Here is a 14,577-nt window from a genome sequence, read left to right on the forward strand (position 1 = left end):
GGCACAAGCTTTCCAAAGCAACGGTCAAGGGATGCTGAATCAGTGGTAGTTGCACACATTGCTTTCTTGTAAGGGCAGTCAGGACAGTCCTTAGGGGGAGAAAGACAACATTATGCTCAGTCAGACTGTTTCAGAGAGTGCAGTTCCACAGCACTGATGGATGCCTGCTAGGCACAGCCTACTTCTGACTGAACCCTCCTACTGTAGATAGTACAGGGTGGTCTAACCTCAACAGCTGTGAGAGCCGGATTTGGGTTTACAATTCCTCCCTCCCACCTTACCCACCATGGTCTGCATCCTGCCTCCCCAGCGGTGGCTGGCCCTCTCCCTCCCCTGCCACTGCAGTGATTGCTAAGCACAGCCTTGAGGCCAGCCACGTACTGCCAGCACCAAGAGGCTGCCACGGACTGCAGTCTGCTGGAGCCCACAGTGCTGGAGGAAACCCACAGACATCTGCCCCTCAGTAGCAACAGCTTCCCCTTCCCTTCAAACACACACACCTCCTGTCAACAGCAGCAGTGTTTTGGCTTTGAGGACAAGCACAGTGGTTGGAGGGTGCAGTCATTGCTCAAAATAGCTGTTCTTCATCTCTTCTTTCAGGGAAGAAGCCAGTGGCCTGGGTGGATTGGCAGAGCAGCCTGGAGCTGGCCTGCAGGCCACCAGTTGGACCACACATAGTACTTCCAGCAGTTGCAGCAAGCTGGCTTGTTTTCAAAGCTGTTCTGGAGCACAATCCTTTTCTTCAGGAAGAGGTTTTCAAGTTCTTTTTTCCTCATTTCATAAAGAGAAGAAAGGAATTATCTTCTCTCTCCTCCTTCCTGCCACTACCTTTCCATTCACTCATCCGCACAGCTCTGCCCATTCACATTAATTATTCTCTCACTCTCTTTTCCTGAAGAATTTAAAAAAGGAATTTAGAAAAACCCATGGGTTTGAGCAGAATTCAACAGCAAAGCTCTAATCTGGGCTCATTCAGCTCTTTAAGCATCAGTTGGAAGTTGTACTCCTCAGATATATTTTAACTCCTCAGAGCGGAACTAGTGATGGCAAGTCCAATCACTCATTTTCATCCCAGTGCTCTGCATATTTATTAATTTCTTTTAATTGAAATTGCTGCGATGAAAAAGCAAAGCATGCAGCTTAGATCACAATTACTGCAAATAACCACTCAGGATTTAATGTACCTCTCTGTAAATGCTTCTTACGTATTGAGGCCTGCGGTAAATTGAGAAGTATAGCAAATCATACAGAAAAATAAGCGTGGTCATTGAAAGCCGAGGGAAAGAGTATTCAGCTGAAATACACATTCCAGTTTCAAACTGAAGAATGCTTTCTCTCAAACTCATTAAAAGATGCCATTCTCCAATCTTCAGGTACTGACATCACTCCTCGGGGAGCCCGACTTCAACTGTTAAGAGTCATCTCAAGCTTTAATCTTTTTCATGTATAATATTTATTCATGTTCTGAAAAAACTTTTGTTCCAGTAACTACCAGAGTTATTACTACTGTAACAAACGTATTGCTGCACAAAATAATATGCAGAACCATGAACAAAATCCCACACTACACTCCAACTCACAGTGACAGCGTGAACCCTAATTTATGGGAAAGGTTACCATTAAGAAACATTCAAGCTGATACTCTTAAGCCGTTCCCAGCTATAATCCACCACCACTCTTGCAGAAAAGTTCATCATCTGATGTATTTTTAGCTAAAAGAAAAGAGAACGTTTTTCAACTATGTAACTTTATAAAGCAATTTTTAAAGATCGCATCCTCTCTCTTTTGCTGCAATGTTAATGGTTTTGCCACGTTCTCTCCCATGTCAGAACATACCGCACTGACCTTCCAAAAGAGGTTTGCTAAAAACTAAAACTACCTAAAATATAAACGGCTGTCAAGCATTAGATTTAGACTGGAGTACAGAAAATCAGAATGTTGTATTCTAATTAGTTGGCAGGTTGTTCCTGATAATGATAAATTTCATACTCTAGTTGACACATTTTCAAATGTTAATGTCCTCTAGGGGAATAAGCTGTGTTGTAATGACTGGAATAATAGTTTCTAAGGTGAGCATTCAGCTTATTACGGTTTCAAGTCCTGGCACTCCATGTACATAGGTGTTAGGTTATATGTACTACAAAAGGGGAATAATTACGATCGTATAATGAAAAAAGAAGAGGTTTACAGAAGAGAGATTGTGAAGAGGATCTGAATCATGGAGAGAACAACTTCCTTCATTAGTGTGAAACAATAGTTAATCAAGTGCTGCGTATAACACAGTGGACGAGCAATCATAGGAATCCCAAGAGCCACGATGCCCTGGATAATAGCAGCAAGTTTCCCAGCGGTCATATAATTTCAACTGAAGAGAGACTTCACTGCTCTACATCCTTCCTTCTCTGCCACTCCTTCACCCCATACTCAATGCGGCTGGTTTCCTGGTTCAAGGAAACTGAGGCAGATGACACAAAGGAAACAATAAGCCAGAGGAAAGTTGTGCTGGAAGCTGAGCCCCGTGGCTGACAGCAAACAGTTCAAGATAGGTATCCATTCAGAAACAAGAGGTACCGTTGTACAGACTGTCACTTTTGGGCTGTTACAAAGGACGTGAGAACTTTTGCCTACTGAATCATGTGCTCCTAATAAGCAAGCGCTGTACCTCCTGTTTTCTTCTCCTCTAACTCCCCCACGGTCTTGCCTCACAAACATAAGTACACATGCAAACAGTAAAACTTGAAACAGCTTAAATATTTATGCAAACAACAAAGCTGGTGTGGAACTGACATAATTTCCTTGCTTGCTTTCTTTTCAATACAGAGTTCCCCTCCAAGTACTCTCTCAATATTCAAATGTTCCTATGTACAACCATGCAGTTGCCACTGCAAGTGGCACTAACCCCATTTGCATCACTGATGATCCCATGGTCCTGGACATACCTCAGTGTCCTTTTAACAGCAATTTGTGTTTTGGTGCCATGGACACCACAGTGATTTATGTCTTTGTAAGACAAGCAGAATCATCTGCTGAGCAGCAGCCGTGGCCTTATTTGCTGAAGTATTGCATAATCCTACCTTTGCCCCTGGAACGTTGCTTTAAAAATGTCCTCTGTCAAGAGTCACTCTGCAATCAACATCGCTGACCATGTGTTATTAATTAAGTAATTTTACAAAATTAGAAATACAAATCACATTGTTTTCAACCAAAATAACGACCTACCAATTATTCTGCCAAAAGAAATGACTTGTAGCTTTTGGCAGATCTTTTCCCTTTGGCCATTGTTTTCTTAGTTATTAACAAGGTTACAGTTGGTCCTTTTGATTAAAAAGTTTTTTTGGCCAGAATCACTGCTATGGGAAAACAAAACCTGAAATTCAATATCCTTCTAGAATTCTTTTGAAATCCGATCTGAGTAGCAATGAGGGAGGAAGGTGAGGGGCCACAGGGGACATTTTTTGTAACTTTTTCATTTTCTTTCCAGCCTAAGATTCTTAAAGATGAGACGAGTAGTACTGGGAAGCAAATGAAATATATATACATAAAAAAAAAAACAAACAAACAAGAAAGAATTAAAAAAGAAAGTATTCTTGTTCACTTATCTCCTTGTAAAGGTACACATTGAATTACTGAATTTACTTAAGAGCTGAGTGCAACATTAAACCTATAAAATTATGAATCAGACTTACAGAAGACAAAATTAGGCAAAATAGGAGTAAGACTACGCAAATCGGTTACATCATCATGATCCTTCCTAAGCACCTTCTAAGTCTTATAAGATCCTTCTGGACCCTCTAAGGGAAAATAAAGATCAGGACATAAGAATCCATGACTAACTTGAATTTGAAAAGAATCATTTAAGAGTACTTACGGTGAACATACACGAGGAAATATTACAACAAAATCTTATTTTTAGGGTGACCAAAAAAAACAACATGTAACCCAACTGGATTTCAAAACAAGACCTAACTCTGCTAAGCATCCCTCTAAAATCAATCGTTGCCCTTCAAAACTTAGCACCAGAGGTGATATGGAAGCAGTTCTGTGTTAGAAAGATTACTCAGACTGAAATGTGTACTCCCTCAGGGAGAAAGTGCCGAGGCAAGGCCTTCAGCAAAATTAAACTTCCATGCGTTTACACTCATACGAGCACCTCCAGAAACATGGACTGGCTTCACCCCACGTGTAATACTGCAATAAATAATACAAGTAGGGGAAAAGGGAAAAAAAAGAAGAAGAAAAAAGGAAGACTGCCGAACAGTTCTTGTTGTTTTTGTGAGAGTTAACACCGTAGAGAGGGACACAATCTGTGGCAGCAGAAATAAACATGAGTAGAGAGCATTCCCAGGCTTCTGTAAAAACTGGCTTTTGTCAGGTGCATCAGGCTGGCTGTTAAAACAAGCATGTTAAGTACTTCAAGCTTGGAAGATTAAGGCTTGGGTACAATCAACTGAACAATTGCAGAGAATGGCACGCTGGGGTGTCAGTCCTGCATATCAGCAACAACAGAGAATCAAACCCACTCTTTTCCATTGTTTTGCTTCCTTTCTCCATCAGAGAAACCAACTAGAGATAGCAAATCCAAGGAGTAACCGCATGAAAACACAGTTCAAGAAAGAACATCCTAAATCTTTCACAAGTCAGGCAAACTGAAGGCTTCAGGGTTTTTTCCTCTTTTGTGTTACTCTGAAATCAGTGATTTAGATCAACTAAATGCCTACCTCTAAAAGGAACACAACACTACTTGTTGCACGTAAGGCTCTGACAAACAGCACATTGCTGTACAGAAGTTATTTCAGCAGCATTCATACCCCAACCCTTGCAATAACCCAACAAAAGTCATAGCACAGCTTCTGTTAGCCATGTGGCTGCTAGGCTAAGCTTTTCCCTTCCCCAGTCATGCAGCTTGGTTAAATGCCACCTCCTCTACCCTTTTCCAGAGCTAGTTCACATCTTAATTGGAAAACCAATAAACAAAATTGGAAAGCCAATAAAGAATTAAAATAATCAAGCTCTTCAAAATTAATACTTCAAAAGGGGATGTTGAAGAGCAAAGCCTCCTTGAATGTTACCATTTTGACTATAGAGATAGCAAGGCTAAAATTAAGTCGTGGAGTAGTCTTGCTTGACCTTAGAAGAGAAAGATCATGCGTTTCAAGACTTCTCGCTATTAGTAAGATTTATGGAATGCTGCACCAGTGACACTCACAGAATGTGCATTACACTTGGCAACAGGCCTGCAATCCAGCCACTTACTTCCATCATGTATTTTAATGTAGAAACAGAGTCACACCTGCAAAGCCTATGACAAATGACATTTCATTAACTTTGAAGACTGCTGGATCATTTTCCCAGGCTACATGTGAGCTGGGCCATTATAGTCCTTTCAACAGCCCATCATGAAAAGAAAGTCACTATAATATCCCAAATGTTTCAGGGAGTAAATACTTTTCAATTTGTTAATGATAAAGCTCTGTGTCAATTAGATGTAATGGGATAAAAGCCTATCATTAGACATCCTAGGCCACACCAATTTAGAATGGTGTTTCCCAGTGCTTGCTGCGTCACTTCCCCACTGCCCCTTCTCTTTCTCTCTCTTATTTATTTAATTTTTCAGTGCTCAGTGACTAGCAGAGTGGCCCAGTATGTTTCACACAGTCAACCTTCATGTCAAACAGTCATTCCAGGTATTTTTATTTCATTTCCCAGATGGCTTCATGGGATCGACAAATATAACTGTGACATTATCCTAACATGAACATGTCAGCAGAAGAACATAGGATATAACACCTCAGCTGCTTCTTTCCAAACAGAAGAACTCGTTTCTCCCACCAACCCTTAGCTCAGTTCCAACAACCAAACCTCACTTATACCATACACATCATGGATGTATTTGGACACCAATTTGTGTGGATAGAGCAGGGCTCACCAACCAGCTCTTTGGACAACATGCAGCAGCACTCTGCTCACTGTAATTTCTGTTCCACTCAGCAACATCTCTGTGGAAGGAGAGATGGGGATAATTCAGATGTATAAAGCTAAGCACATTTTTAACAGCTTTGCTACACTGGGGCTTAAGACTTTAGACAAGCCTTCCATGTGAAACTTAATACAGCTTAGACTGAGGCCTGCAATTGGATCCCACAAGTGTGCAAGGTTCTGAGCAACAGATCTGTGGTGTAATTCAGCCCCTGAGGGCATTAGATTTGTGCCAGTGGCCTCACAAAAATCTAGGGAGCAAGACAGCGTTTGCTCCAGCTCTGTTTGCTCTTCCAGACTGTTTCAGCAGACCTGGGAATCACAGGATAAAAGTCCGATGCTATTCCCAGTGAGGGGAGAGAAACACTTCCCATTAATAGGCAGGTCCCCCTCCTGCCTGGCCAGAGGCAGGGCTGCACACAAGGCATGAGACAAAAGCTTTGCTCTTAATGAGCTGGTCCACCAGTCTCCACTTGAGCTTATCCTAAGGAATCCATCAGAACATCACGATTCCTCACAACAGAGTTCAGCTGTAACCTCCAAACAACATCACGGTGCACACCAAATAAGTTTTCTGTCCTGGACAGAAATCACTGCATATCCTCCCTCAGAATGGGGGCTGGCCCTCTGCACCACCTTGTTATGTTTCTGGATGTCAGAGCTTTCTTTTGCTCTAAGCCTTGCTCTAGCCATGGAAGAATTTTATTAGGATTAAGCAATAAGAACTGCAAAGTCCTAAAGCTGCCAGATCTCCGCCAGTGTTTGCTGTATTCTCAAGGAATCATACAGGCAACATTTGTAAGTATACTGGAAAAAAACCACACCTGGCTAGAAAGCAAAAAGCACACATTCCAAAATCCACCAGTTATTATCGGTCTCCCTGTTGCTGCAGTTCTGTTCCATAACTACAACCTCTGGAGACAACTAGGGATGTATCTGTTATGAGCATTTCCATCAGAAAAATGCAAGTGAACTCAACAAAATGCAAATTACCCATGAAGAGAGAGAAAAAAATCAGGTAGTGACACCATGTTGCTATTCCCTAAGGAAGCAAACTCCATGGGTAAAAGCAGAGTTTTACTACTGTAAACATGCCTACACTTAAGGCTCATGCTGCCTATGCTGCTCGGTGAGCTGCAAGTTCCATCTTGTACCTTCAGTACAGGCAGATGTATCTGGAAGAAGCCTGTCACGCACAGCCAACCTGTAATAATTAGCTCTATCTATTGTGTCGATCTGCTTAAAATAGGGTATGCTGTTTTGGATTGATTCAGAAGCTTCTGAATCAAACACCACCACAGTGATCTAAACTAGGTATTGACTGATTTATGTCAACATTCTTTTACCTTGAAACTGATTATGGCAGGTTTGATCCATTTATTTTTCCTGATTAGGAGGTTAAGTTTGTATGTGTCTATATTACTATTGTATTTCAGCTACATACCCTACAGTAAATAATCTTAATGATCAAATGACAGGCTTCATCTCTCTGAGCAGAGTTCATCTGATTTATTAAAGTGACACCAGACATTTACTCAAGGAGTAAACAGAGCTGACATTATAGGATGATCTCTGAGGGGAAGACTTCAGGGTAAATACTGAGAAATAGTGGTTTTGCATTCTACTTCTTTGCATTTCTTGCTTAATTCTTTACTTCTTTTTAATCTCCTTATTAGCATCAGTGACTGTTTGGCAAGAGCAGTGTTGTTCTTTATCCTCTTCCCCAGAAAACTTCACCCAGACCTACCTCTTCTCATTAGAATCATGGGCTTGCTTTTGTTAGAAAGAGCAAAGAGAAACAGAAGAAAATAAAGAGGAGGAACAATGTACCCTTAAAAAGATAAATCTTTAAGTCTTACCACAAGTGCTCCGTTTTCTCTTATGACATACAGACAAAATGATGCATGGATTGGAATGGCTTGACCCAGCAAGCCTATTCCTACTGTGAATGACAACAAGAAGCTGTCTGGCTCACTTTTGGCAGCCAATTAAATTGAAATATTTGTTAATGTTTTGTTATTTGCACAGAAAATAATGCTTTACTTTCATTCAAGTTTAGGGCAACACAGTAGCCCGTTTCAAGGCAGCTCCCATAAGCATCCATCCTCACCTGCATCAGTGCAGAAAGCAAGTCTCAGTGAACGTAGAGGAGTAATTATTTAGACAATCAGTAATTGTGAGTAGGGTACAAGGTTTTACACTCAAAAGTACATGGGAAAAAAATCCCTTGAGAGCCTGAAAGTGACACTTATGGCATATGTTCCAAAGCTCACATTTGAAATGTCGGCAGAAAAGGAAATGGGCTACTGTCATTTGTAAAACCAAAACCAAGAGCAACACAGAAGGTAAAAAGCTAAAACTCAAAATTCTTTTAAACTAAAGTGTGTTAAAATGCTGCAGAAAAACACAACTGCCATTTAAAATGGTTCTATCTGCAACGTTGCCTCACATAGGAATGTCCACATCTGCAAATGGCATGATTCAACATAATGCTCTTTTAGTCAGCAGTGACATGAGCAGAACTCACAGTTCCCAAGTTAAAAGGCTCTCCCACCATAACTGCTGAAGGCAGCTGGAAAATCGTATTTAGCTACAACCTGCCAGTTAACCTGGCATTGTCATGAAAAATGTCTGTTTCCGTGACTCATCCATCATCAAGGTATAATAAACTTGTAATCAAAATGATATCACTTCAACTGTTGCTGCCAATCTTGTCTTAATGGATTTAATTTAGTTAAAAAAAAAAAAGAAAAAATCAACCAAAACCATAAAAAAAGCATCTACTGCAGACAACAATAGTAACAGTGGTCTCATAGGGGATGGTGGAAAAAAAAAAACAACCCAAACCAACCAATTCCACAGTGGCAAAGTGCTCTGCCAACTGGATTTTACTAGAGCACTGCAGGGTTGGAAGGACTTATTCTCACGGGGCATAACAGAATCAAACTGCCCTTACAAGGTAATGCAATGAAAAGGGTTAAATGTTTTCTATTCCCAATTTGATTTTCTCTGCAACATATGCTGCTGGCTGGAATCCAAGCCCAGGAGGGTGGTTTGTTGAGGTTTCAGGAAGGTTTGCGTGGAGAGTTAGGAGGGCTAGGCCTCTGCACCTGTAGATAACATTGCAGTGTCTCGCTCGGTAACATTCACGAGATGGCAAATGGATATATCCCTTTGGCTATTTGCCTCATTCGCTTGTTTTGCTCTTTAACTTTCCCTTTGTTCCAATCACTCAGGACGAGGGGCCTAATCCAGCATTCACTAAATTCTACATCATTTTGCTGAGACTGAAAAGCTTAATGAGTTGTTCCAGTAGATGAAAAGAGCACCCACTACAAAGCAGAAAGAAAATTAACTCATGCATTCAAGGAAGGAGCTCAACTCCAGATCTAAGGGAGGGTGATTTTGAAAGCTATGGCAGCAAAACCAATGCCAAAGTCACTGGGAACTCTATGTGAGTTCTGGCAGCGAAGGAGTGTTAACATGCTATTTCCGACACCTGTGGACAGGTTTCTACCAGTTCTAGTCCTAGTGCCTCCCTCGCAGAGCAAACCCAAGATTAGCAGAGGTTGTAATAAACAGTAAAAGAAAAAAACCTCACTTCAGTTGAGATTGGATTTTGTAGTTAAATTAAAGCACTACTTTCCCATTTGAACAAATGGCTTTAAGCTGCTCCTGGATACATTCTGACTTGAAATAAGAAAGGCTATTACACCAAGAACTTAAATACAGAAATACAACTCTGTATCATCTTTCTTGGGGCCAGCAAGCCTAATGAGTTTAAGGACAGCAACGAGATTTTTTTAACAGTACTAGACAACATAGTTTTCTAATAGAGGACTTGATTTCAGGCATCTGACCTTGAATTTCTTTTATTTTTATGATGATGCTATCCTTGCACTATTCAGAAGTGCTCTAGGAGGCAGCACAGGTATAGACACATGGTTTATGAAGAAAAAGAGATGGGGAAAAAAAAAAAAAGAGCTAAAGGCCTTTGCAGTTAGTATCCATTCTCTATTGGACTTCCAGGAGCTGAGCATTTTGCATTCACTGAAGTGCAAACAGGGAATTCATTTTGAGACTCAGCCAGCATAATGTTACACCAACGGGCTGATTCAGGAGCAAAATCTTCAAAGAGACTCGTGCTGCTGAAATTCTGGAGAGGAAAAAAGCAATGACCAATGTGTAAGTAACTACATGTGTCAGTGGGTTGTGACTGAAGCTAAAGGACTTGACTTCACATTCCTCCTAAATTCAGTGGGGAAACTGGAGCCGGAGGGGGTGAATCACCAGAAGTTTTGCTCAAGGAATGTAAAGCAGAACACAGGGTCTATTACTCCCATCGGGATTTCACAACTACTTAATTTCATTAGAGCCAAAACGGAATCAAACCTCAGGTGCAAGGAATCCCTTAAAATAAATCTCTGCTAATGCCATATTATTTGAACGGTGCAAATCCACAAGGGTCAGTAGGACTATTCAAGATATGCAGAGGTATATATATAAGCAAGATTCAACTTTTAAAATTAAAATCTCTTGGACCTATGATGCATTTGTTTGCCAGTCCATGCAGAGACATAAAAATCATCAGTGATCAGACATTAAGAAAAGAATAAACAGTGTGAGAATCAGATCTTGTCTCAAAAAGCTTCCCAGGCATATGTATTAAGAAAACTAGGTATTTATGACTAACGCTCTGTGTTGATTAAAACCAGCATCATTTCAATAACAGAGGAACAATCCAATTCTGCTTGGCCAAAGCTATAACCATTGACTATCTTCTCCCTCCCACTGGGGAGGACACAGCTCCAGTCTAATGTGGCACTGCACAGATGCACTCACCTCAAACAACACTTGGCACGACACATCATGCCAGCTAGGACTGAAAGGTATTAAGCAGAGAAGACAAGTCAACACCTGTTTAGCCCTTCTGGTAAATCTGCATCACTTCATTCTCAAAGAAGAAAAAAAAAAATCACCCTTTGGAGCCCATTAGTGCTCATTTCAGCAGCTGGGATCCTGTCCTCCAGTCTGCACTTGAGAAACACTGCCTTTTCAGTCAGCATTTGCACCTATCAGGATTTTAAGCAGAAGAATGAAGAACCGTGCCTCTTGTTTACACCAGTGTAAATTAGAAACAAACCCATCAGCGTTAATGGCCTTCCATGAGTATAAAACAGGTTTAAGTGAGAGAACAAACAGGTCTGTAAACTCAACTGAATTTAAAAAGTCAATGTATTACTTTTGAACCGCACAGAGATAAGACCGCATGGTATATACACATACAAACACGCATACACTGTTTTAAAGCCTCTCCAAGAAATCAGAGAAACCAAGCAGAGCTTATGGAAACACAACTGCTCTCAGTGAGTGCTGCGTGGCCTACCCTACAGCCTCATTAGGGAGAAATGAAACAAGAAAAGCTGCATTTTTAACTATAGCTACCTGAGGGGTGGGATGGCATTGCCCTAGACAAGCAATATTTCTGTATTTTCAAATAAAGAAGTCGAGGGATTGGGTTCTTTTTCCGATTTTCTGGCTTGTGTGGTTTGGTTGGTCGGTCGGTTTCGGCTCGCTTGTTTCTTACCCGTGAATCTCTGGATCGGATTTCTACGGCTTTAAAAAGCGCTCTCGGCGCTGCCCACAGATTGTTTGACGCTCCTTTGCTGGCACCAAGCGGTAAAGAAGCAAAACGTCCACAGTTTTGGAGCAGACCCTACAGCTGCGTGTCAAAATTGGCTATCCCGCTTCCCTCTCCCAGCCTTCACCTCAGCCTCTGGGCGTGCCTGTGAGGAGAGGCACTCGCCGCCATCTTGGCCCGCCCGCAGTGCACCCACCCATCATAATACAATGAGCTTTGGGGAAATAATTAAAGAGTAGTGGGGAAATAATTAACGTGCAGCTTCTCCACACAGCACTTATAATGAAAAGAGCCTCGGCAAGCATTCAGTATTACCTTACTTTGCATCACTGGGGAACTGCTCCTCCTCCGCCTGGGGACAACAGGGACACTTGGTAGGTACAGAAGGCATGGCAGGGAGTCAACCCACAGTGGAGAGGGCTGAGGCACATCTCTGTGCAGGTGCTGCAAGAAATCAAACAGCCTTCTAAGGAATAGATGCACCGTTCACCCCTGCCTTTCAATTTAAACTAATTTAACCTGCTATGTTTACTCAGTTCTATAGATCTTGTTTTTGTTGCAATTACTGTCATGGAGGTAATATCACACAGATGTGCCCAAGGAACCCAAATCTGTGGGATGACCTGAAGAATTTCTGGCAGTATTTTCTTCATTCGATCTAAGTTCAGAGGCAGAAGGAAAGCAACTCACTGGAGTTATGTTGAAGGCAGACATAGGAAAAGCGGATGAAAGACTCAAAAGAGGTGAAATGGACAAGTGGACTTTAACCACGATTGCAACTAAGCAAAATGATTTGCACACTGGCTGTTGTGTTTTAATCAAACTGAAATAAATAAATAAATAAATAAATAAATAAAATGTCTGCCTTTCTTTAATGTCAACAAATAAACCAGACCTAAAAGTCTCTGGGTAAGTATAGAAAATGGCAACTTTTAAGCTTATAGTTACCTGTTTCATTTTCCAGATGTCTTCCAGAATCTATTAAGATAAGATTTCTTCACTTATGTCACACAGAAATAAAGCTTAACAACATGGTGTCCACAGATGTGGTAACACAGTGCCAGCAAAGACACTCCAGTTAACACTAGCAGAGAATCAGCTTTCTTCCTTTCCCTGATGTTGGTTGTGCTATATAGTTTATATTCTTGAATGTAATAAATCATTACTAATCTTTGCCAGCTGAAGCAGTGGCCACTAAGAATCCTGAGGCCAGTGGTGCATCCGGTACAGGCCTTGTCTTAAATGACTTTTTAAATAAGGGAATGGAAGTTCCATAGGGTCAGAATGCTCTCTGCAGTTCAGAAGTCACTGTAACTAATGGCAGATTCTGGCCTATTTGCCTTTTGAGAATCTGTACAAGCAAAGCTGTGGGCAAAATCTGGCATGTTATTTTTCTGATAATGCAACCTTAGATGAATGGCATGAGGCAAAAAGAAAATCTTCCAAGCTCGTTTTATTCTGCTAACAATTAGGTGGCCCAAGTCTCAAAAATGGGCATTTTTTTCCCTGGCTTCAAGAGAAAAGAACAAAGAAAACAAGAAAAAAAACCACAACAAAGTGCACTATGAGAAACATGTACATCTAGAAACACTGGAAATATTAACCTATGCCCAGACACAGTTTGCTTACCTACCAAAGTTCTTCCTCCTTCATCCCCCAAGACAAAACTAGCAAAATACAGTCTAGCTACAGTAACCCCTCCTTTCCACCACAGTTTGAGTTGTGACAAAATATTTAAGTTTCAGATTTCTATTATGTTCAACATACCTGAGCGAAAAAGAGATGCTTCCACTGGTGCTGAGAAAGTGACACATGAATTAATTCTATTTAATCAAATGATACAAACTCCAGTATGATCTGAACATAAATTGATCAAACATGTAGGAGAGCATCATCGCTAGAACATTTAAAAGGCCCAAATTCTGAATAAAGCTATGTTAAAGCAAGGCAGTTGAAGTTCCAGAGTTATACTAAATGTGCAGTTCTGCAAATACAGTATGTTACAGCGCCCTGTCGTTATCTGAGATAAATCTGAATTCAACTGTACAGCCTGTATTCCTCTCAGAATGGTTTGCGGCTTTGAAATGGTGCTGGGGGCTCTGTGATGCTGATGACCATGCATGGGAAAGCTGGAACATAAGCAAATTAGGAGCCAGTTTCTACTATGGTGTTTTCCAAAGTTTCGCTATTACCTTAATCTTAACATCAGCTAAATTTTAGTGCTGTTTTGGTCACATAACACATACAGACTTGCTACATAAAACCAAATTCCTTTGTGCTTGATTCTTGCTACTGTGACTTTAACTAAATCAAGACTTAAGATGACTTAAAGGAATAAAGAACTAAGTCAATGATGTTTCAGTCTCCAACAGTAGCATTTCATGGATACACACTTTTGATTCTGATATACATTCAGAGAGGAACTTAAAACTTATACTGCCTGCCATTCAAGGAGGTATGTAACATACTGGTGGATATGCACTGTGTACATACACAGATGGCATCTCTTGAGATTAACTGCCTTGAGGAAATGCTCTCTCCATGGAAGCATTGCACAAGAAAACATGTTTTGTCTTGTGTGTGAGCTGGGGAGTATGTTCATTAGCCCAGGGCAACAAATTAAAAGGACTGTTTATATTGTCCACCTTGACAATGATCGTTACTAGGCATTTCTCTCTCTCACCTTTTAATAACGGCAACAGTAACTTTGTGCACTTAAGCAATGACAAGTTTGTTCCCATGAGGCCAAAAATCACTCAAATGGTGAATAACAGACGTTCTAGAAAACAGGAGAAAATACAAGAAACACGCTCATGAAAGTGAACAGTCATATCAAATGAGAGGATGTCAAAGACTACTGCTTTTTCAGACAACTTCACTTGTGTGATTCAGTAAATGCTTGTTTACTTTATCCGAGTGTCCTGGTGAAACATGGCTAGGAATTTTCCCCTAGAACTGCT

This window comes from Excalfactoria chinensis, chromosome 3 (assembly GCF_039878825.1).
Source record: "Excalfactoria chinensis isolate bCotChi1 chromosome 3, bCotChi1.hap2, whole genome shotgun sequence".
Taxonomy (NCBI): Eukaryota; Metazoa; Chordata; class Aves; order Galliformes; family Phasianidae; genus Excalfactoria; species Excalfactoria chinensis.